At 40.7% G+C, this 23,410-nt stretch overlaps 1 protein-coding gene across 2 annotated transcripts in view; it reads right to left on the bottom strand.

The window, feature by feature from the left end:
- The window catches only part of qser1 (glutamine and serine rich 1), a 139,263-nt gene that overhangs the window by 114,110 nt on the left and 1,743 nt on the right, over positions 1 to 23,410 (bottom strand). The window lies entirely within an intron of this gene.

The following is a 23,410-nucleotide window of genomic DNA, read 5'->3' as shown; positions in this document are numbered from 1 at the left end:
TGGCAAATATTGATTCCGAGCACACTCAAAAGGAATGACCAGACCTTCATCAGTTCAAGATTTCACTTCCAGTGCCCAATTTGGCGTTGGTGTCCTTGGTTCCTTGCTGCATGAACACCAACACTTGTGTCATATCATGCAAGAATGTACTTGTCCATCAATCCTTTAGTACCAAACCAAAGATTAGAAGGAGTGAGGAGTTTTTAATAGAGACCAGGAGCAAAGGAAGAGTGTCTGAGATAAATGTAATGCAACAGACTGTGACCAAGAGAAACAGTGAGAGAGAGAGCCCACAAGAGGGGAAACAGTCTGACAGTCAGCATACAATAAACAAAGATTGGTCTCCTTTCATTTGTGAGGATTGATGGGAATGCAGCCACAGGATTTAGTGGGCTCATATGAAACCATCTGTTGGGCTTTTTTGATGGCTGAATATGTCAATTTCAGAAAGGCAAAGTTTGCCACAAATGTCACAGATGAAGTTGTCCCTTGTCAGTGACAAGCAGAGTAATGTTAGTGATGCCTAATTTGCCGGTCCAGTGCTTATTTTGGAGCTTGTGAAAACAGTGTTGTAATGGCAGCAAACTTCTACCCATGCTGATGCTTGTCAACTGGAGTTCCCAGTTGCCATTGAAATTGTGGGTTTACATGTCTGATCATCAACATCTTTTAATAGGAACTTAAGGTTGTCTTATAGCCTGAGCACGTACACAAGCTCAAAAGACATCCCTTGCTTGATAGGATTAGCATGCTTGGCACGTTTCAGCTATAAAGGAATGATTCATTGGTGACTTTGTCTTTCTAGGTGATGCTAAGGATACATCACAAACACCAAGCAGGAAGTAGCTATGCCTTTTTATGGCCTACACATGCTGTTGCTTAACTGCCAATACAGCAAAGTGGTGAGGAGACAGGCCTTCAAGTCAAGCATCTTGGTCCCGTGCTTCACTTTGTTGCATTTTAATGCCCTACAGAGACAGACATAACTATCTGAAGCATAAGTGAAGAACAAGCCACCCGTACCATTTCTGGAAGCTACTCAATAACAAGGGTTTCAGCGAAATCCTCAGGCAATTTTACATTACCAGGTACTGTGCTTGTAAAGTCAGAAATCCAGTTCATAGGTCAAGTGTGTGATGGAATGCTTGAGAAGTAACAGCCACTTTGATGCAGTTGCAACATAGTTAATGCCATGAAATTGCGCATAAATATAATACTTGTTTGCGCAGCAGCTTTACAGACAAAAATAATTTGTGCCATTGTTCAAGAAATTTAAGGTCTGAGGCATGTGGATTATTTTACTTTAAATGCTTTATTTCAACTGGGTCACCTGTGTGAAAATGACTTAAAAGAGAATGTTATAATTCCAGCTAATGTCATTTCTGAACAAATGAGATTCTAGGCTGAAATCTTATTTGATTACAGTATCTAAGAGCAATTAGTCATTTGGCCTCCAATCCACTCAGTAATTTGTCAATGTTGTTTTGGAGTTCCACATTATCCTCATCTCAGGCTTACAATTCTTCTTAATTTAACATCAAATGAAAATGTGGAAATTGTCCTCTGCAGAGCAAGGTTCAGATCATTAACATCAATCAAGGGTCCCAACACCAAACCCTGGAAAATTCCACTGCAAACCTGCCTCCAGCTCAAAAAATATCCACTGGCCATTACATTCTGGGTTCCATCCCTCAACCAATTCCAAATCCCTGCTGCCAGTCCCATTTGATAATATAGCCTATAGCTTTTCTCACAAGTCAGTTATGAGGCACTGTATTAAATCTTTTGAAGGGTTATCGTTTTAATCAAATTTTTTGCCAGGGAATAACTCAGTTTTGGCAAAAAGAAACTTTAAAATACAGGCTGTTGATCCCAAGACCAGAATTACCAAACTAAAACTATAGCCTGCAGAAACCTCAACCTAAAGTCATGTTGACAATTGCTCCAATCACAAGATCAAACCCTGGGTAATTTTTGGGAATTTAACAACTGTTTTTTAAATTAGTCTTAAGAACATTTAACGTTGGTTGTACTAAATGGAGATTCATAGTGTGCATTAAACATACTGTTCTCATTGAAAAATCTGAAACCTGTGTTAATTGCAATATTCATCATCCTTGTGTGATTCATAAAGGTAACCCCAGACCTTCAACTATAAATAAGTCAGCTCTGTCATAAAGGCTGAACAACCCTCACATGATTGGAAACACCCTATACTTTCTGGAAATGCATGAACACCACATTAAAAGCATTACCCTTATCAACATTTTTCCATTATCTCTTAACAAAAAAACTCCAGCAAGTTTACTAAACATGGTTTCCCCTTGAGAAATCTGCACTGACTCTTCCTAATTAACTGATCTTTTTCCATGAAAGTACGAATTTTATCCACAAAAATTGTTTCCATAGGTAGCTCACTACTGAACATAAGCTAACTAGTGTGTAATTACCTTTGATTATCCTTACAACCCATCTTGAACAAGACCATAATGCTGACAGTTTGAATAATATTGTGGGAGATCCTTTTCTCTTAATTAAAACAAGGTGATCTCTTACTGAAATATAATATGCAATACTACAGATTTGGTTTAGTAATAAAACTTAACTTTATTATACTAAAGAAATCAAGATCATATCAGAAAATAAACCAAGCTTTTTGCACATAACACAATTTTAAAGATTTTGAAACATATTAAGATACAATATTTCCTCTATTCAAACAACATCCTTTTACACTACTCAAATAGAGAGGATTCCTTTCCTTCAGAGATAGTAGGAACTGCAGATGCTCTGAGATAACAAGGTGTAAAGCTGGATGAGCATAGCAGGCCAAGCAGCATCAGAGCAGGACAGGTGACGCTTCAGGCTGAGGCCCTTCTTCAGAAATGGGAGAGGGAAAGGGGGTTCTGTCTCATCCCCACCTATCTTCTCCTCTATCTTCTATCCACCTTCCCCTCTCTCCCTATTTATTTCAGAACCCCCTTCCCCTCCCCCATTTCTGAAGAAGGGTCTATGCCTGCAACATAAGCCTTCCTGCTCCTTTGATGCTGCTTGGCCTGTTGTGTTCACCCAGTTCTACACCTTGTTATCCAAGATTCCTTTCTTTATCACATCTACAAGGCCGAATTATCTATTGTGTTCAATTACCATACTTGAGTCTAATAGACTCTTTCTTGAGTATTCACATAGCTGAGCTTTTACTTTCTTGGCTTTGACTAACCCCATCTGGGTTCTAATCAAATAAAACCTTTACACAGACTAACTTTTTGAACTAACTGCTTACTCCAGGAAAACTATTTCATTCATTCAACTTCAAATCAGAACATCCACATATAGTGAGCATTTGGGAAAGGAAATGTCATATTGGGCTTTAACACAAGGGCAAATACACTGGATTAAAAGGCTTTGGTGAGACTATATCAGGAATATTGCGTACAATTTTGGTCTCCATATTTAAGGAAGAATCTCTTGGCACAGTGGCAGCGTCCCAACCTGAGTTAAAAAGCTTCAGTACAACTTTCACCTGCTCCATACATTTGTCATAATTCACCGGAACAGCTAATTAAAAATATTTATACTTGCTTTGAAGGCAGTACAGCAAAGACTCACCAAATTAGGATGAGGAGATTGCTCTAACATGAGAAGCGGAGTAAGTTGGGCCTATATTGGTCAACAGAATGAGGGGATATTTCAGTGAAACACACAAGATTTGGAAGCAGCTTGATAAGGTAGATGCTGTTTCTGCTACGAAAATCTAAAACATGGCTAAAGGTAAGGGGCCAGAGATTTCCGACTAAGATGGGGAAAATTTATTTCACTCAAAAGGCTGTGAACTTTTGTAATTCTTTACACTAAAACATCTAATTCTTTACACTAACACAGAGTCATACAGCACAGAAACAGGCCCTTTGGTCCAACACATCCACGCTGACCAAGTTTCCCAAACTAACCAGTCCCACCTGTCGGCACTTGGCCCACAGCCCTTCAAACCATTCCTATTCATGACCTTATCCAAATGTCTTTTCAACTATCACCAAATACATATAAGACTGGAATGAGACTTTCTTTGCTCAGTCAACAAAGGGATATGTGGTGCAAGCAGGAAGGTACAGCTGAAGCCCAAGATCATACGATCATGTTGAATGGCAAAGCAGACTTAATTGGCCATATTGCTGGCTCCTGCTCAAATGTCTGTGCTCTCATTAATAGGGAACACTTTATTAATACAAGTAGTTGTAGTAGATGGAACCTAATCTAACAATTTTTTTCTTGTTTTTCCAGAACACGTTCAAAAGAAATGGTCTAAAATCAACTTGGTGGATTTAAAACCTGGACAATTAAGTTATTTTGACATAGAAATACTTGCAACATCAAAACTCTACTGCCCATGCAGAAAAACCGTATAATGCAGAACTTCCGTAAACCACTTGCGCTAAACAAATCTACTGCTGCAAGAAATTCTGTAAATACTTGAATTCACAAAGCTGCTAAAGTAATATTACTGATTATAATCCCCCAGGTCATAGACAAACCTAAGGGGGAAAAAAAACCTCTGAACCAGATGTATTACAAATACCAATCCAATTTCTTAATACCCTTACAGATTAAAAAATGTACTATAACTGGCGCATAAAAAACGGCTGTTGAACCTATTTTCTATATTGTTTATACAGTTAAGTATCAACATACTGTTACATCATAACACAAATCATGAAAAACCTCCTGGAAACAACGCAGTTCAGGCCCCATCTACCACCAGCCTCCTCTGGCTGGCTGAGCTCGCCCTTACACTGAACTACTCCTCACTTTAACCCCTCTCACTTCCATCAGATCAAAGGTATTGCTACAAGGACCTGAGTTATGCTTGTTTCTTTGTGGAGATTATGGAACATTCCTGTTCCAGTCCTATTTAGGCCCCTCCCCATAACTTACTCTCTGATACATCAATGGCATCATTGATGCTGTTACCCTCACTCATCTGGAAGTGGAAAAATTGATCAATTTTACTTCTGATTTCCATCCTTGCCTTATCATCACCTGGACCATCGCTGATTCCTCCCTTCCATTAGGTGACATTTGTTTCCATTTCTGGGATAGGTTGGTCACCAAGATCCATTACAAACCCGCATTTACCTTGACTACAATCCTCACACTCTGCTACTTGCATGAACCCCATTCCGTTCTCCCAGTTTCTCCTTCTGCATTGCACCTGATTTGATGATGGCACCTGCTACAAGGGACCTCAAACATACCCACCTTTCTTCTTAATCAAGGATTCCCAATAACGGGTTGACAGGGCTCTTAACTGTGCCTGATCCATTTCTTGCACTTCTGACCTCACCCATTCCCTCCTCTATCCCCACACTGGTAGGGATACCCGTATCCTCACTTTCAACCTCACCAGCCTCCTCTTAGAAAGGATTATAAGCCACCATTCCCATCACTCCCAGCAGTATGCCACCACAAAATACATATCCCATTCCCCCCTTCCGTCAGTATTCCACGAACTGGTCCATCCTCTTCCACTCCGAACACTTCCCTATACCTCTGTAGCGCCTTTTTATGCAATCTCCGATGGTGCAACACATGTTGCTCACCTCCTCACCATCCAAAGACCCAGCCACATCTTCCAAGCGAAGCAATTTTAAAGTACTACAGTCAATTGAGTCTACTTTATTTGTTGCTCTGTGCAGTCTTTTCTAGGCTAGAGAGACGAAACGCAGACTCGTTGATCATTTTGCAGAACACTAAAACTCCGTCCACAAAAATGGCTGAGAGTTTGGACTTGCCTGCAATTTCATATCACACCTGGTGTACACATGCCAACATTTCTGTCTAAGGCCTACTACAGTGCTGGAGGGACATCACCTCATTTTCTGCTTAGGTGCCTTTAGTCATCAGGACTCAACATCGTGTTTAACAATTTCAAAATATGGACACCACTCACCTTTGTCTATTACCTACTGCCACAACCATAATCCCGGTCATGAAAATGGTTGCTTTCAGTACAGCCATCTCATTTTCAACTACTCAGCCTCCATTATTCTGTCTCAGGCCTTGTGCAGTGTTCCAACAAGGCTCTGTGCTGACAAAGGTAACTGTTGATACTAAGTCAAGGAAGAAGAAAAGCTAGATAGATGATAATTGGGTAAAATGAAATGAAGAACTGTGGATACTGGAAATCCGCAACTAAAAGAGAATGTGAAGAGAAAACAGAGCTCATGTTTCAAGTCTAGTTACCCTTCTTCAGAACTGACAGTATCTAGGTAAAAGGAATAACATCTCATCTTCCACTTGAGGACTTGCAGCAATCAGGACTCAATGCCAAGTTCAATAATGTTAGAGCATGAACATGATCTTTCATGTCATTTCTCAAACTGCAAACCAGGGATCTTATCATAACATGGCTGAGCTGAAATACAACCTGTTTTGAACAACTTAGTCCCTATTATCAGCTATCTAGCCTTTCTTTATCCCTGGCTTACAATCAGCAATCCCTTTGTTTGCTTAACATTTTTCCTGTCTCTCTCTCCCCCCCCCCTCTCTCTGGGCTCTATCAACTACTTACACCTGCGCAGCTCCTCCCCTTCCAAAACACAGGCAATCCCATGTCATCTGAATAATGTTGAGATAACAAGATGTAGAGCTGGATGAACACAGCAGGCCAAGCAGCATCAGAGGAGCAGGGAGGCTGACGTTTCGGGCCCTAGACACTTCTTTCTTTGAAGAAGGGTCCAGGCCCGAAACGTCAGCCTTCCTGCTCCTTTGATGCCGCTTGGCCTGCTGTGTTCATTCAGCTCTACATCTTGTTATCTCAGATTCTCCAGCATCTGCAGTTCCTACTAACTCATCTGAATAAATACCACTTATGTACATGCCATCAGTTCCAAAGAAGGGTCAATGGACTCAAAACGTTAGCTTTATCCACAAATGCTGCCAGACCTGTTGAGTTTCTCCAATAATTTGTGTTTTTGCTTCAAATTTCCAACATTCACAGTTCTTTTTTTAAATTTTACCACACAATCACCTATTTAGGTTCTCTTTTCCCCCTCACTTATTACTAATAATTCAATTGTACATTTGCTCGCTGAGCCATTGGTTACGTTGTGTGCAGACATTTCATTACCATTCCTGGCAACATCAACAGTGCAACCTCCAATAAAGCATTTGTGTTCTGCTCCGTTCTAAATGTACATGATCCTCTGGTGTCGTGGATCTTGTCACTTCTGATTCTGCTTTTTAGGAGTGGCCTGTACACAGGGTCTAATTCTGCATGTTTTTTAATGGTGTCCCATGTCGAGAACCAGGCCTCCAAAAGTTCCATGCAGTTCTGTTGTTTGCTTGTCCCACTCCAACTGACGGCCTTCATTGTCTGCGTGTATTGAGACAAGTGAATATTGGCCAGGTCTCTTTACTGCCAGCTGGTATTCATATAACCTGGTAATCAGTTTCATCCCTGTTTGTCCAATGTAATGTTTATTGCACTTGCTGCACGGGATTCTGTATATTATGTTAGGCCTGTTTATTTTCCATCTGTTGTTCGTTTGTCCCAGTCGAAGTCAGAGTTGTGAATCTGTGTAACTCTCTCCCACAGGAAGCTTTTGAGGCTAGTTCATTATGTATATTCAAGAGAGAGCTGCACATGACCTTTGCAGCTGAAGAGATCAAGGGGTATGGGGCACAAGCCGGAATGGGATACCTTTTTTCTTTATTCATTCACAGGATGAGGACATTGCTGACTTGGCAGCATTTACTGCCCATCCCTAATTGCCCAGAGGACAGTTTAGAGTCAACCATTAGATTCTTAATTCCAGATGTGTTATTGAATTCAAATGCCACCATCTGCCATGGTGGGATTTGAACCCAGAAAGCTGTCTGGGTCTCTGGATTAACAGTCCACTGATAATATCACGAGGCATTGCCTCCTGCTGGTGATACTGAGATTGCATGATCAGCCATGATCATATTGAATAATGGTGCAGGCTTGAAGGACTGAAGACCTACTCTTGCACCTAATTTCTATGTCTTTATGTTTCTCAATAAATTCCTTTCTCTTAGACTCAAAGCATCACCTAACTAATGGAAGCATCTAATCAATTTGATACTGTAAAACACCTGTCTGGCTATCTTCGAATATTTGTAGATGTATTTGTAGACAATGTCAGGCCCATTTCTCTACACCCCTTTAAATTTAATCATTAATTGTGCCACCTTGCTTAGGTTGACATCTTTGAAATATATTTACTGCATTTACACCTGACCAGTCCACTCATATCCTTCTGTATTCTGCAGCTTTCTTCTTCACCATTAGCCAAACAACCAATTCTTGTATCACCTGGAAACTTCTTACTCCTATCCCCTGCATTTAAGCCCAACCCACTGACTTATAAACAGCAAGTGACCCAGCACCAAGCCCTGCAGAACCCCACTGGGAACAATCTTCTAGTCACATACTCACTGGCACGAAGCGGATAGTGTTTAAGTTCAGATCCACATGTCACAACCCCGTTGATCCCACGAGCTTATAAGTTACTGATCAATTCCTTCTGGGGCCATCTCAAAAGCCTTGCTAAAGTCTACGTAAATTGTATAAATACACCAAAATCAACTGATCCTCTTTGCTATTCCTCAAAAAATTCAAATCAAGTTAGACGCACCTTCCTTCGATTCTCGCAAATTGACCTTGCTCAATCTATTCCTCCCTAAAATGACAATTCATACTACTCTCAGATTTATTTTTCTCAAATCTTATTCCAAATTCCAACTTGAATACCTACGAAGCAGTCCTATAATTATGTATGAATCAGAAAATTCAATACACGATAATTTGAAAATTGGAGTTCAATTGGAGCAAGACACCATTTCTAAACAATTGTACAGAAAAATGTGAACTTCAGCACTAAGCAAAGCACATATTGGACAGTTTCCCATTACTACAATCACTTTTAAAACTGATCAGTATTAACAGACTTCGTTTAGCAAAATTTGGAAACAGAAGAGACCTTATATGACAGATCAAAAACAATACTTGCCATATTTACAATTGTAAAAGAAAATTGCAAGTCTTGCTAAACTTATTCTTATACAAGCTAGTTCTATGGCTGCAAACAGATTTAACACAGACTAAAAGTGTCCAAAATTTACCTTTCTAAACTGTAAATGTTATCTCTGGGCAAGAGAATTCCTGAATTTTAGCACAATCTGTTATCTTTCATTTTCAAACTTGTCTAAAATAGATACTAAAAGCATAATGAGGTGTTAAGACGGGAATGTGCGTCCTATAGTCAGCACCACAGTGCAGCATTCTGAGAAGAGGGTCAAAAAGTGAAAAGGGGCAAGAGGAACCAGCTGATTGGGTGGGTACATTTGAACGAGTTTCTCTTGCTTATAATTTGAAAGGTCTTTACTTGGAGCTTATTGTTTGTATGAACAATAGTGCAGAAGTCCAGAGAATAAGGGACCCAGAGTAATTAATATTATTTTATTTTGAGGGTAATACACAAGCTTATTTTAGAGGGATAATTAACTGGAGAGCTTAAGGCCATGGCATGCTTCTTCTGCTGTGTGGGACATCAGACATGATTTCAATGTCCAAGGACAGAAAGTGCAGGAGGTACCTCCAACTGCAGCTTCTGGAAGCTCAAGTTTTGGAGCTAGAGCAGTGAGCTGGTCATACTGTACAGCATCCACGAGGCTAATAACATCATGGATGGCATGTACAGAGAGGTGGTCACTCTGCAGGCCAAGATTTCACAGGTAGGGAGAGAATGGATGTCAACCAGGCAAAGAAAACGGACTAGACCACACAATGTAAGAGTCTTCTGTATACATGCCCCTGAAAACCGTATGTATTGCTTTGAATAATTTTGGGGAGGAGGGGTGGTGGTGGACCTCTCGAAGGCAAGTGGCAACAGCCAAATGCATTGCACAATCTTTGGTTCTGCTACATGAAAAGGAGAAAAAAGTGAGAAGGCTTTAGAAATAGGGATTCTCTCCTAAGGGAATACAGACATTTGAGGCCATAAACAAGATTCCAGTACAATGCTGCCTCCTAGGTGCTATAGTCGCGGATGTCTCAGAGTGGTTATATGACATTCCAGAGTGGCACAGTGAACAGCTAGCGGTTATTTTATACTTATGCTATTTGTTTGGATGTATACAAAATGATGAAGGCCTAAAGGCAGAATACAGGGAGTTAGGAATGAAGTTAAAAAGGTAGTGATCTCAGGATTGCTATCAGTGCCATGGTCTGGTCAGATAGGAACTGAAGGATTTAGGAGAGAAGTACGTGGCTGGAGAGGTTGTGCAAGGCACAAGGTTTCAGATTCCTGCGACACCAAGACCAGTTCCAGGGCACGTGGAACCAGTACAAGCTGTACGGGTTGCATGTGAGTAGGACCAGAACTGATCTCTTGGGGTGGGGGGTGGGTGTGGGGTATTTGATAATGCATTGAGGAAGGTGTAACAAAATTTGTGAGGGATGGAAAATTATACAGGGAGGCAGAAGAGAAGAAACCGAAGGCAAAAATCAAAAAAAAGTGAATAGCAAATAAGGGTTAAGGAGAGAATTTAAGGGCCAGAATCAAAGAGAGCCACATTGCAATATACGCAAAAGGGCTAAGAATATTCAAGATGACAAGCCTTCAGGTCTTATGTCTGAATGCTCAGAACATTCAGACAAAGGTGGATGAATTAGTTGTGCAAATAGATATAAATGGGGTTGTTACTGTTTTTACTTTGGAAAGATATTGGGTCCAGAGAATGTAGACTTTGATGTTTTAAAAACAGTTCACATTACAGAAGATAATAAAATGTGGGGCTGGATGAACACAGCAGGCCAAGCAGCATCTCAGGAGCACAAAAGCTGACGTTTCGGGCCTAGACCCTTCATCAGAGAGGGGGATGGGGGGAGGGAACTGGAATAAATAGGGAGAGAGGGGGAGGCGGACCGAAGATGGAGAGTACAAGAGAGTTGCAATGGGAGAGAGATTCCCTGAGGTTGGTCCGGAGGGTAACTTCTTCAGGTTAGGCATCCCTGGAAGAGGCTTCGCAGTGAGGTTAAAATAGTATCAGAGATAATGGGAACTGCAGATGCTGGAGATTCCAAGATAATAAAATGTGGGGCTGGATGAACACAGCAGGCCAAGCAGCATCTCAGGAGCACAAAAGCTGACTGCAAAGCCTCTTCCAGGGATGCCTAACCTGAAGAAGTTACCCTCCTCCCTCCGGACCAACCTCAGGGAATCTCTCTCCCATTGCAACTCTCTTGTACTCTCCATCTTCGGTCCGCCTCCCCCTCTCTCCCTATTTATTCCAGTTCCCTCCCCCCATCCCCCTCTCTGATGAAGGGTCTAGGCCCGAAACGTCAGCTTTTGTGCTCCTGAGATGCTGCTTGGCCTGCTGTGTTCATCCAGCCCCACATTTTATTATCTTGGAATCTCCAGCATCTGCAGTTCCCATTATCTCTGATACTATTTTAACCTCACTGCGAAGCCTCTTCCAGGGATGCCTAACCTGAAGAAGTTACCCTCCTCCCTCCGGACCAACCTCAGGGAATCTCTCTCCCATTGCAACTCTCTTGTACTCTCCATCTTCGGTCCGCCTCCCCCTCTCTCCCTATTTATTCCAGTTCCCTCCCCCCATCCCCCTCTCTGATGAAGGGTCTAGGCCCGAAACGTCAGCTTTTGTGCTCCTGAGATGCTGCTTGGCCTGCTGTGTTCATCCAGCCCCACATTTTATTATCTTGGAATCTCCAGCATCTGCAGTTCCCATTATCTCTGATACTATTTTAACCTCACTGCGAAGCCTCTTCCAGGGATGCCTAACCTGAAGAAGTTACCCTCCTCCCTCCGGACCAACCTCAGGGAATCTCTCTCCCATTGCAACTCTCTTGTACTCTCCATCTTCGGTCCGCCTCCCCCTCTCTCCCTATTTATTCCAGTTCCCTCCCCCCATCCCCCTCTCTGATGAAGGGTCTAGGCCCGAAACGTCAGCTTTTGTGCTCCTGAGATGCTGCTTGGCCTGCTGTGTTCATCCAGCCCCACATTTTATTATCTTGGAATCTCCAGCATCTGCAGTTCCCATTATCTCTGATACTATTTTAACCTCACTGCGAAGCCTCTTCCAGGGATGCCTAACCTGAAGAAGTTACCCTCCTCCCTCCGGACCAACCTCAGGGAATCTCTCTCCCATTGCAACTCTCTTGTACTCTCCATCTTCGGTCCGCCTCCCCCTCTCTCCCTATTTATTCCAGTTCCCTCCCCCCATCCCCCTCTCTGATGAAGGGTCTAGGCCCGAAACGTCAGCTTTTGTGCTCCTGAGATGCTGCTTGGCCTGCTGTGTTCATCCAGCCCCACATTTTATTATCTTGGAATCTCCAGCATCTGCAGTTCCCATTATCTCTCACATTACAGAAGAGGTCGTTTTGGAGGTCTTAGAGAATATAGAGGTGGATAAATCACCAGGACCTAACCTAATGTATCCCGGAATGTTGTGGGAAGTAAGGCAGGAAATTACGAGACCCCCTGCAGAAATATTTGCATCATCTATAACTACGAATGAAGTGCCTGATGACTGGTGGGTGGCTAATGTTGACCCTTTCTTAAACAAAGGTTGTAAGGAGAAACTGGGGAACTATATACCTTTAAGCCTAACTTCAGTTGTGGGTAAATTGTTGGAGGTGATTATAAAAGCTAGGATTTATGGACATTCAGAGAGGCAAAAAAGTTGATTAGGAATAGTTAGCATGGTTTTATGTAAGGAACATTGTGTCTCACAAGAGATAACAAGGTGTACAGCTGGATGAACACAGCAGGCCAAGCAGCATCAGAGGAAAAGGAAGGTTCGTGTCTCACAAACTTGATTGAGTTTTTCTGGGAAGTGACCAAAAATGTTGACAATGGCAGAGCAGTAGACATTGTTTATTGGACTTTAGTAAAGCCTTTGACAAAGTTCCGCATGGTAGACTAGTTAATAGGGTTAGGTCACATGGGATTCAGAGTGAGCTTGCCAATTGGATACATAATGGCAGGAAACAGCAATGGTGGAGGGTTGTTTTTTGGACTGGAGACCTGTGACCAGCGGTGCTCCACAGCAACTGGTTCCGAGTCCTCTTCTGTTTGTTATTTATATGAATAAGAATATAGAAGTTAGTAAGTTGGTGGATGATACCAAAATTGGTGGCATTGCAGACAGTGAAAAAAGATTTCTAAGATTACAAAGGCATTTTGATCAAAGGGGTAAAATGGCAAATGGAGATCAGTCAGGAAAAATGTGAGGTATTACATTTTGGTCCAGCAAACAAGGGTAGGGCTTATACAATTAATGGCAGGGCCTTGGGTAGTGCTGTAGAACAAAGGCACCAAGGGGTGCAGATACATCATTCTTTAAATTTTGTATCACATATAGACAGGATAGTTAGAACTGCTTTTGGCATGCTTGCCTTCATTGCTCAGTCCTTTGAATACAGGACTTGTGATGTTAGGTTGAGGTTGTACAGGACATTAGTGAGGCCTCTTCTGGAATACAGTGTCCAGTTCTGGTTGCCCAGAATTCAGTTATAGGAAGGCTATTATCAAGCTGGAGAAGGTGCAGAAGAGATTTACCAGGTTGTTGCTGAGTATGGAAGGTGTGAGTCATAAGGAAAAGCTGGATATGTTGGGACCTTTTTATGGGAGCATAGGAGGGTAAGAGGTGACCTGATAGAAGTTTGTAAAATAATGAGAGATATAGAAAGAGTTGGTGGAAGTTGTCTTTTTCCTAAGATGGAGGATTTCAAGACTATGGAGCAAATATTGAAGGTGAGAGGAGAGAAATTTAAAAAAGACACGAGGCAAAGGTAGTAGGAACTGCCGATGCTGGAGAGTCCGAGTTAACACGGTGTAGAGCTGGATGAACACGGCAGGCCAAGCAGCAGAGGAGCAGGAAAGCTGACGTTTTGAGTCGTGGCCAGAAGAGGCAAATTTTGTTTTTTTACACAAAGGGTGGTTCACATGTAGAATAAACTTCCTAATGAAGTGGTGGATGCATGTACACTTACAACGTTTAAAAGACATTTGGATGGATATGGGCCAGGAGGCAGGTGGGACTAGTTTAGTTTGGGATTATGTTTAGCATGGACTGGTTGGACTGACGGGTCTGTTTCCGTGTTGTATGACTCTATGTTACAGTTGGGATTATGAAAACGTGGCTGCAGGGCACAGAGAAATATGGAAACTGAATATTCAGGGGTATTCGCTTTTTAGGAAGGACAAAGGAGCTTCGGTAACATTGCCGGTTTAAGAGGACATAAACTTAATCATGCAGAAGCATATTAGCTGCAAAGAAGAGGGTTCTGTATGTGTAGAGATTAGAAATACCATGAGGCATAAAACAATAGTGGGGGCTGTTGACAAATTGTACCGGTAACGTTGGGGGAGGTATTAGACAGGAAATTAGAAATGCAAGCAATAAAAGGTACTATGGTATTTATGGGCAACTATAATCTGTATTCGATTGGGCAAATCAAAGTCAAAAATAAAACTAGACAGGAAGAACACCTGGAGTGCGTATGCGACAGTTTTCTGCATCAGTACAATGAGGAACCAACTAAGCAACAGGCGTCCTAAATTAGGTGTTGTGTAATAAGAAAGGGATATTTGGCAACTGAACTGTGCAATGCCCCTTTGGGAACAAAGGCACGACGTGACAGAATTCTTCCTTAAGATAGATTCTGTTGGTTCTGAGATGAGGGTCCTGAATCCAAATTAAAGAAGACCATAATGATATGAGGTGCAAGCTGGCTGTGACAAATTGGAGAATGTTACTTAAAACAGATGATAGAGAATAGGCAATAGTAAACATTTAAAGAGCACATGGAGGAACTGCACCGACCTTTCACACCAATCTGGCACAAAAATAAAACAAGAAAGTTGGCCCAATCATGGCTACCAAGAAAAATTAGGCATTCGGTCCAAGGAAGAGCATACAAATTGGCCACAAAAAAAAAGCAGCAGACCTGAGGATCGGCAGCAGTTAAGGTTTCAACAAAGGGATTGGTTAAGATCAGGAAGAGAGTGTACAGGCAGCCCCCAGGTTGCAAATGAGTGCCATTCTTGAGCAAAAGGACAATATATAGCAATTTGTAAGTACAGGAAGCACTCATTTCAGATCTTTAAAATTACACCCATGTAGGATCGTGTTTGTAAGTACTAATTTTGGAATTTTAATAAACTTTAAGATCTACTGCAACAGGTTATTCCGTCCAAATGGTCTATGGTTTATGTTCTACATGATCCTTCTCGCATTCATCCGGCTGCACTCCCATTATTCCTTTTCCTTCAACATGTGAAGCCTTCCCGAAATGCATCAATGCTATGGCCTCCAAGCACGTCAGAATTCATGCAAGTTCCACATTCTTTGATTAATACCACAATTATGGAAATTTTATTTCATATCCAGCACTTTAAGGTCTCCCAGTGACTTCCAACATAAGTTGCGCTTCTGTTGCTTGGGACTGGTTCAGCCAAATTGAAATTTTCTTGATTCATAAATGTAATAAAGGAAAATCCAAATATCACAAAGCAAAATGTTAGTATCCAAAACCTGTTAAGCTCTACATCAGGTAGTCTAATCCTTTGACACTGCATTTCATGTTGTACCTGACTTCTCCTTTGTCAGTCCTTCAGGATTGAGGGTGACTTGCTTATGATGCCTACAGCAGATGCATACCTCTTCCTCTTACATGCATACCAACACATTAATATGAGAGTCAAAGAGTCATTCAGCATGGGAACAGACCATTTCATCCAAACAGTGTATGCCAATCATATTCCCAAACCAAACAAGTCCCACCTGCCTGAGTTTGGCCAACATCCTTCCAAACCTATGCTATACACAAACTTATCCAAACATCTTTTAAATGTTCTAATTGTAGCTGCAACCATCACTTTTTCTGGCAGTTCATTCTATGCATTAACCACTCTGTGTAAAGTTGCCCCTCATATCCTTTTTAAATCTCTTTCCTCTCACCTTAAAAGTACACCCCCTAGCTTTGAAAGTTTTCCCTTAGGAGAAGTTCCTTGCTCCCCATCTTATCTATGCCACTCATTGTTTTATAAACCTCTATAAGGTCACCATTCAACCTCTTACACTCCAGTGAAAGAACTCCCAATCTTTCCAGTCTATTTTTATATCTCAAACTCTCCATTCCCAGCAACATCCTGGTAAATCTTATCTGAATCATCTCCAGTTTAGTAATATGTTTTTCTATAACAGAGCAACCAGAACCGCACAGAGTTCTCCAGAAGAAGCCTCACCCACATCCTATGCAGCCTCAACATGGCATCCCAACTCCTATAATCAAAGGTCTGAGCAACAAAGGCAAGCGTGCTAAACGGCTTCTTAACTATCCTGTTTACCTGTGATGCAAATTTCAAAGGATTATGGACTTGAACCCTTCAATCTCTCTATTCTACAACACTGCCTAGTGCCCAACCAAGTTCTGTCTTTGTGTATTACCAAACTGCCATACTTCACATGTCAAAATTGAACTCCAACTGCCACTTCTCAGCCCACTGGCCCAATTGATCAAGATCTTTTTGTAATCTTAGATAACCTTCTTCACTGTCCACTATACCACTAATTTGGTGTCATCTGCAAACTTACTAACCATACCTCCTATATTCTTCCATTGTTATTTTTAAAAGAATGCACCTTAATTCCCAAGCATAGATGAATAAGTAAGTTTTTCAAGGCAGCTTACTGACAAATGACCCAAGAAACATGAGCTGAATCTCTACCATGGCATTTTGTGTATTTGAATTCAATTTAAAAATTATGGAATGACCACGAAACTGGTAAAATGCAAATACAGTTAATTCATTAACACTATATTGGAGAGAAATCAGTCTTAAGAAAGTAATAAACAGTAATCAACTCCACAAATCTTACAATAATAGCTAATCATGAAGTTAACAAGTCTTGCCAATATGTGACTCCAGTCTCAAACCAAATGGTTGATTTAACTGCCTTCTGAAATGACCTTGCAAAGCAGTCAAAGAATTCAAAAGGATTCAAAACATTCAATCAAATTACTATGTTCAGTTTAAATTGTACCTCTCAGGACAACTAGGAATGACCAATAAATGTCAGGCTTGCCATGAAATCCAGATCCCAAGAATGAAACAGAGAAATGAAAACTGGATTTTTAAAATAAATATATGCTAGAAGAGCGTAAATATTGTTTTTGCAAAGCAGAAAAATGAATATGGCTTCTCAATATTAACATCCCAACAAAATACAATTGGGATAACAGCTTCACCCAAGAGATAATAGGAACTGCAGATGCTGGAGAATCTGAGATAACAAGGTGTAGAGCTGGATGAACACAGTAGGCCCAGTTACATCAGAGGAGCAGGAAGGAAGGGTCTAGGCCTGAAACATCAGCTTTCCTGATCCTCTAATGCTGCTTGGCCTGCTGTGTTCATCCAGCTCTACACCTTGTTATCTCAGCTTTATCCATGAACTTTTCTTAAATACTCTGATTTATTATTAAATTGGAAAATCAGTACCTAATTTTAAAAAGACCATTAGCATGAGAATTCTAATTGAATTTTTTTCCAGAAAACAGTGAAATGAAATATAGCATATAAGGTAAAGTTGCCACAGGCCAACCAGAGCGCTAAGCTCCTCTCTCATTGGACAAAGATGGTGATTTAACCTGAAGGTCACCATGCTTCAGGCACGAGGAGACTGAGGAGAGTCCTTCGTTGTGATCTCAGCTCATGAGAGAAATAAACCTGCACTGCTGGCATCACTCTGCATCACAAATCGTCAATTCAGCCAACTGAGCGTACCAACCCCAAAAATATAGCATTTTTCCGCCCATGTTTCCACTCTTAAACAGAATAAATTATTGCAATTCACGCTTAAATTTTACTCCATTGTAAAACGTACAGCTAATAGACCACTAGATGTGCAAAGCAAAATTACAGTTGAGGAAACTGATGTCTTAAATTATGATCCAGGTAGTGTCATATTTATCCCCATTATCCAATAAATTAATACTAAATGTTAAATTATGCAGATGTTTTTCCAGCTAATAATTTAGATTGAGTTAATTATTTTGTTTGAGGTATGATTGATTGGTAGAGGGTAAAATTTAATGACCCCCAAACTCCTTAATGAGTTTACCCCCATACCACTTCAAATGTTTCACTCCCAGAGAATCACGTAACAAGACTTGTAGGACAGAACGTGGTCAAACATCCAAGTTTGACATAATAATACTAACACCTTTAATCAATAATAGCATATATCACAAAAAATGACAGCTGAAATTCAAATCCCAGTTTGCTTTAAATATTAAACTGCTTATCTGCTCAGTCATTAAAATTTTGTGTTAGAAAAATTATGAAAGTCATTGAAGGCCAAATAAAAAGAAAACATGCTTTCAAACTTAATAGATCTAATAAATGCAAACTTGTTTATACAAAGATTTTAAAAAGCATATTGGACATAGACAATATTTTCAATCTGATTTTAACAGTTTCTCCAGACTGCAGTGAAGAAAACGAGTGAAATTTTCACATAACTAACATACTTTACTTGAAGGTCAATAGAATTTCTGTAAAACACAACTGTGAACACATGAAGTTTTTAAACTGTCCAAAATACCCAGCAGTGCAGATCAGAGACATTCTCTTCACAAACTTGTGAGATATCCAACAAAAGACCTTTCAAAACTGAGAAACTAAGTTGTACAGCTAAGGCTCACAGTGCACAATCCAGACAAAGTTCAAGTGCAAAAAAAGGTAAGTGACAACAGGTCCGCATTTTAAAAAGTTGAAGGTGATCAATTGAAGGATCTGCACAACTTCAGCTCCCTAGGAGGAACAAGTTAAGAATAAGCCGATGTGTTAAATCTCAATATTAATGAAGTAGGAGTACCAGAAAGGCAAAAAGAGTAACTCAAACACCATGAATGGAATGCAGAAGGAATGAGAAAAAACTAAGAACATTACTGATTACAGTATTTCTAAAACACTAAGTCTGCAATATAGATGTGGCATTAGGGATAAAGGGGAAAATTAATCTTTCAATCAACTTGTACAGGAATGCAAAAACTTTTGGGAATATGTTGCGAGATGTGGCAGAATTATTCAAGTTTATTTTCATTCTTTCATTGGATGTGTCCTTGGCAAGGCCAGGTTTGTTGTTTATTCCTAATCTGTCTCAAGATGGTGATAGCTTCTTGAACTACTGCAGTTCACTAATATATCTACAGTGCTATTAGAAAACAAGTTCCAAGATTTTGTCCCAGCAATACCGCAGGAACAATGCTATAACTTAAGTCAAAATAACACAGGTTATGGAGGGGAAGGTGGTAGTGTTGTCATGCCTCTGCTGCCCTTTCAGAGGTCAGAGGAAGCTTGGCAAGTTGCTGTAGTACTTCTTTATTATTCCAGTGCTGCCACTGTGCTGATTCAAACTGTGAATAGTTGCCAATGCAGAAGCCTACATTGCCCTGAGTGGTTGAGCCAGTCATGCAGCCAAGTGGAACGTATTCCATCACATTTTTGAATTGTGCCTTGTAGATGATGGACAGACTTTAGAACGTCCGGAAATGAGGTATGTTACAGAATTCCCAGTTACTTAACTGTCCTTCTAGCCACAGACCCAGTTATCTGGTTTTTCAGATAAGTGTTTTTGAATTAAACAGCAGCTTTCCTGAGAATAATTTTGCAAAAAAAATCACAGATAGCTCCAGAAAATGCTATTCGGGGTTGTAATCAAAATTCAAGTCATGCAAGTATCAAAATGATACCAATATTTAAGTAACTGATGATGTCATTTATGCTGCAATGAATGGAAGAGACTTTGTAAGATAATCAAAACTACAAATCTACTCTAAAGCCCCCTTTATACTTATAGCTTTTAATTCAAATCCTAAGAATATGATAATTATGAGCCAAGTGCCAAGATTTACACGACGAAATCCAGATTCTTTATCCTAGCAAGAGAGAGAGACATGAGAAAACTTGGTCTACGAAGTAGCAACCAAGATGACAGGAACAGACACTGCAACTTAAAAATTTGAATGCTAATCTTCCAGACTGAAATTTAAAACTAATCAATAGAAATGCTTTTAAACATAATCAATGAGCTTCATCGTTGCTCATGAATTTTACATCTTTTATTCCCTATTTATTGTCTTTTATTCAGTGAAATGTGTAAGTTTGGATTATAAATTGCTCCAAACTGCTATCAACACATTACTTGATAAAGTGTGGATCAAAAAAGCATGGCAAATCTGAGAATTTTTCCTCCATGGGGCAAAATACTCAAGTATTATAATGAGTTTGTCTCTCTTGTGATCCGTCAAAGAGGAAGCTAAGTGTGAAAGAATGCTTAATTGAATATGAACTAGCTTAGAGTTTAAATCATGGTCTCTAGAATTGTAATATAGTATTGTGTAACTAAAATTAATGCGCTGACAACAGTTACTTGAAATTGAAACTTACAGGGAAATGCAATGTATTTTTACAATTCCCAATATTCAAACTTTAATTCAATAAAAACTTCAGGCAGTTAAGTAAAGATATTACTTTTACATCAGCAATACCACTCAAGTCACAAGGTTTTGGGTTCAGAAACTGCAGCACAAAATCTTACAATGATGATCCATTGTCAGTTGTGCTGGATTTTGGATGAGTCATTACACCAAAACACCGTCTGCCCACTTGGTGGATATAAAAAAAATCACTCTGGGACTCCTGCAGCACAATGGCTGTCTGCCTAAATCTGCATTAGAACACATTGGTTCAAGTTCCGCCTGCCAGACAGCTGTGACATAACATATCTGAATTACCACTGTACATTCATTATGAAGACCAAGCCCATCATCGTGAGGACACCCTTGATTGTTTCTGCGTGACAGTAAGCATTTTTGATCATCATGTTCAATAAACGTCTAGCAAGAGGAACGTGAACTTGGGCCTTGAGGCCAAGAGGGAGGGACACTACCACTGTGCCACAACAGCTACTGTGGGATGGTACCATTGTTCTAACTGAGATAGTCTTAGGAGAATATAGCAACTAAAAGCTCAGGATCCATGTGCTAGAGGCCAGAACCAGTCACCTCATGGCCTGATGCATATTTTATTCTTTACTAATTTACAGAATGTGAACTTTGCTCGGCCAGCATTTATTGTACATCCCTACATGTCCTTAAGAAGATAGTGCAGAACTATCTTCTACAGCAGTCTACATGATATAGTACATCAGTGATTTTAGCGAGGGAGTTCAAGCACTTCAAATGAGTGACATTCAAAACAATTAAGCAGTGTCGCATGTAGCAAAATCTGGACAAACATTCAGTCTTGGGCTGAAAGGAAGGTAAAGTTCAGGTTGCACAAATACGAGACAGGAATGGCTCCCAACATGATGTTTAACACACTACAAGATAAGGCAGAAGCATTCACAACAATCTTTAGCCAAAAATGCCAAATCACTAATCCATCTCTCTACTGTAAAGGGCCCCAGCACCACAAATGCAAGTTTTCAGCCAATTAAGTTGACTCCACACGACACTGTGAGGTACTCAATACTGCAAAGGCTGTCGACTCTGGCTACATCCCAGCGATGCCACTGAAGGATTGTGCTCCAGAGCTTCTCTCACCCCTAGCCAAGATGTTCCAATGCAGCTACAACACTGGTATCTACCCAAACCTGTGGAAAATTCATCTTGATATTTTCGGTACACAAAGCAAGACAAATCCAACCTAGCCAATTCCATTGACTACGCTTGATCATCAGTAAAGTGATGGAAGGTGCCATCAACAGTGTTATCAGGCATCACTTACTTAGCAATAACTTGCTCACTGATGCCAGGCTGGGTTCTGTCAGGGCTTAGCTCCTGACCTCACCACAGCCTACGTCCAAACAAGGACAAAAGAGCTAATTCCAGAGGTAAGCTAAGAGTGCCTTCCTTGGACATAAAGGTCACATTTGACAAAGTGTGGCACTGAAGAACCCAAACGAAACAAACTGGTGAGAATCAGGGTGAAAACTCTGCAGACTGGAGTCATACCTGATGCAAATGAAGATATTGGAAAACTGGAAGTTGGCTAACATGATCCCACTATTTAAGAAAGGTGGTAAGGAAAAGCCAAGGAACTATAGACCAGTGATCTTGATATCAGTGTTGGGCAAGTTGTTGGAGAGAATTCTGACAGACAGGATTTACAGGTATTTGTTAAGGCAAGGACTGATTAGGGATAGTCAACATAGCTTTGTGTATGGGAAATTGTGTCTCACTAACTTGTTTTTTTTAAAAAAAGTAATGAAGAGGATTGATAAGGACTGAGTGGTGGATATGATCTATTATGGACTTCAGCGAGGCGTTCAACAGGCTCCTCATGGCAGACTGTTTGGCAAGGTTGGATCATATGGAATACAGGGAGAACTAGGCATTCGGGTACAGAACAGGCTGGGAGGTAGAAGACATAGGGTGATGGTGAAGGTTTGCCTTTCAGACTGAAGGCCTTGACTAGAGGTGTGCCACAAGGATCGATGCTGGGTCCACTGCTTTTATACACATGATTTGGATGTGAACATAGGAGGTGCGGTTAGTAAGTTTGTAGATGATACGAAAAGCAGAGGTGTAGTGGACCATGAAGAGCGTTACCTCACAGTACAATGGGATCTTGATCACAGGGGCCGAGAAGTGGCAGACAGGGTTTCATTTAGATAAAAATCACATACTGACTTTTGGAAAGGCAAATCAGGGCAAGACTTATACACTTACTGATATCCTGGGGAGTGTCACTGAACAAAGAGGCCTTGGAGTGCAGGTTCATAGTTCCTCGAATGTAGTGTCTCAGGTACTCAGAATGGTGAAGGAGGCATTTGGTATATTGGTCAGTGCATTGAGTACAAGAGTTGGGAGGTCACGCTGAGGCTGTACAGGACATTGGTTAGGTCACTTATGGAATACTGAATGCAATTCTGGTCTCTTGCCAGAGCTTGAAGATTTGAGCAACAGGGAGAGGCTGAATAGGCTAGGGCTATTTTCCCTGGAGCTTCGGAGGCTATGGGGTGACTTTATAGAAGTTTATAAAATCATGATAGGCATGGATAGGGTGATCAGCCAAGGTCTTTTCACAAGGGTGGGGAGTCCAAAAATAGATGGCATAGGTTTAAGGTGAGAGGGGACAGATTTAAAAGAGATATAAGGGGCAACTTTTTTATACTGAACACAGTGCATGTATAGAATGAGCAGCTGGAGACTGCTACAATTACAACATTTAAAAGGCACCTGAATGGGTATATGAGTAAGAAGGGGTCACAGGGATATGTGCCAAATGACTAGATTAATTTAGGATATCTGGTCAGCATGGATGAGTTGGACCCAAGGGGCTGTTTCCATGCT

This window comes from Stegostoma tigrinum, chromosome 17, assembly GCF_030684315.1.
Source record: "Stegostoma tigrinum isolate sSteTig4 chromosome 17, sSteTig4.hap1, whole genome shotgun sequence".
Lineage (NCBI taxonomy): Eukaryota > Metazoa > Chordata > Chondrichthyes > Orectolobiformes > Stegostomatidae > Stegostoma > Stegostoma tigrinum.
This window is presented reverse-complemented; position numbering and strand designations above follow the sequence as displayed.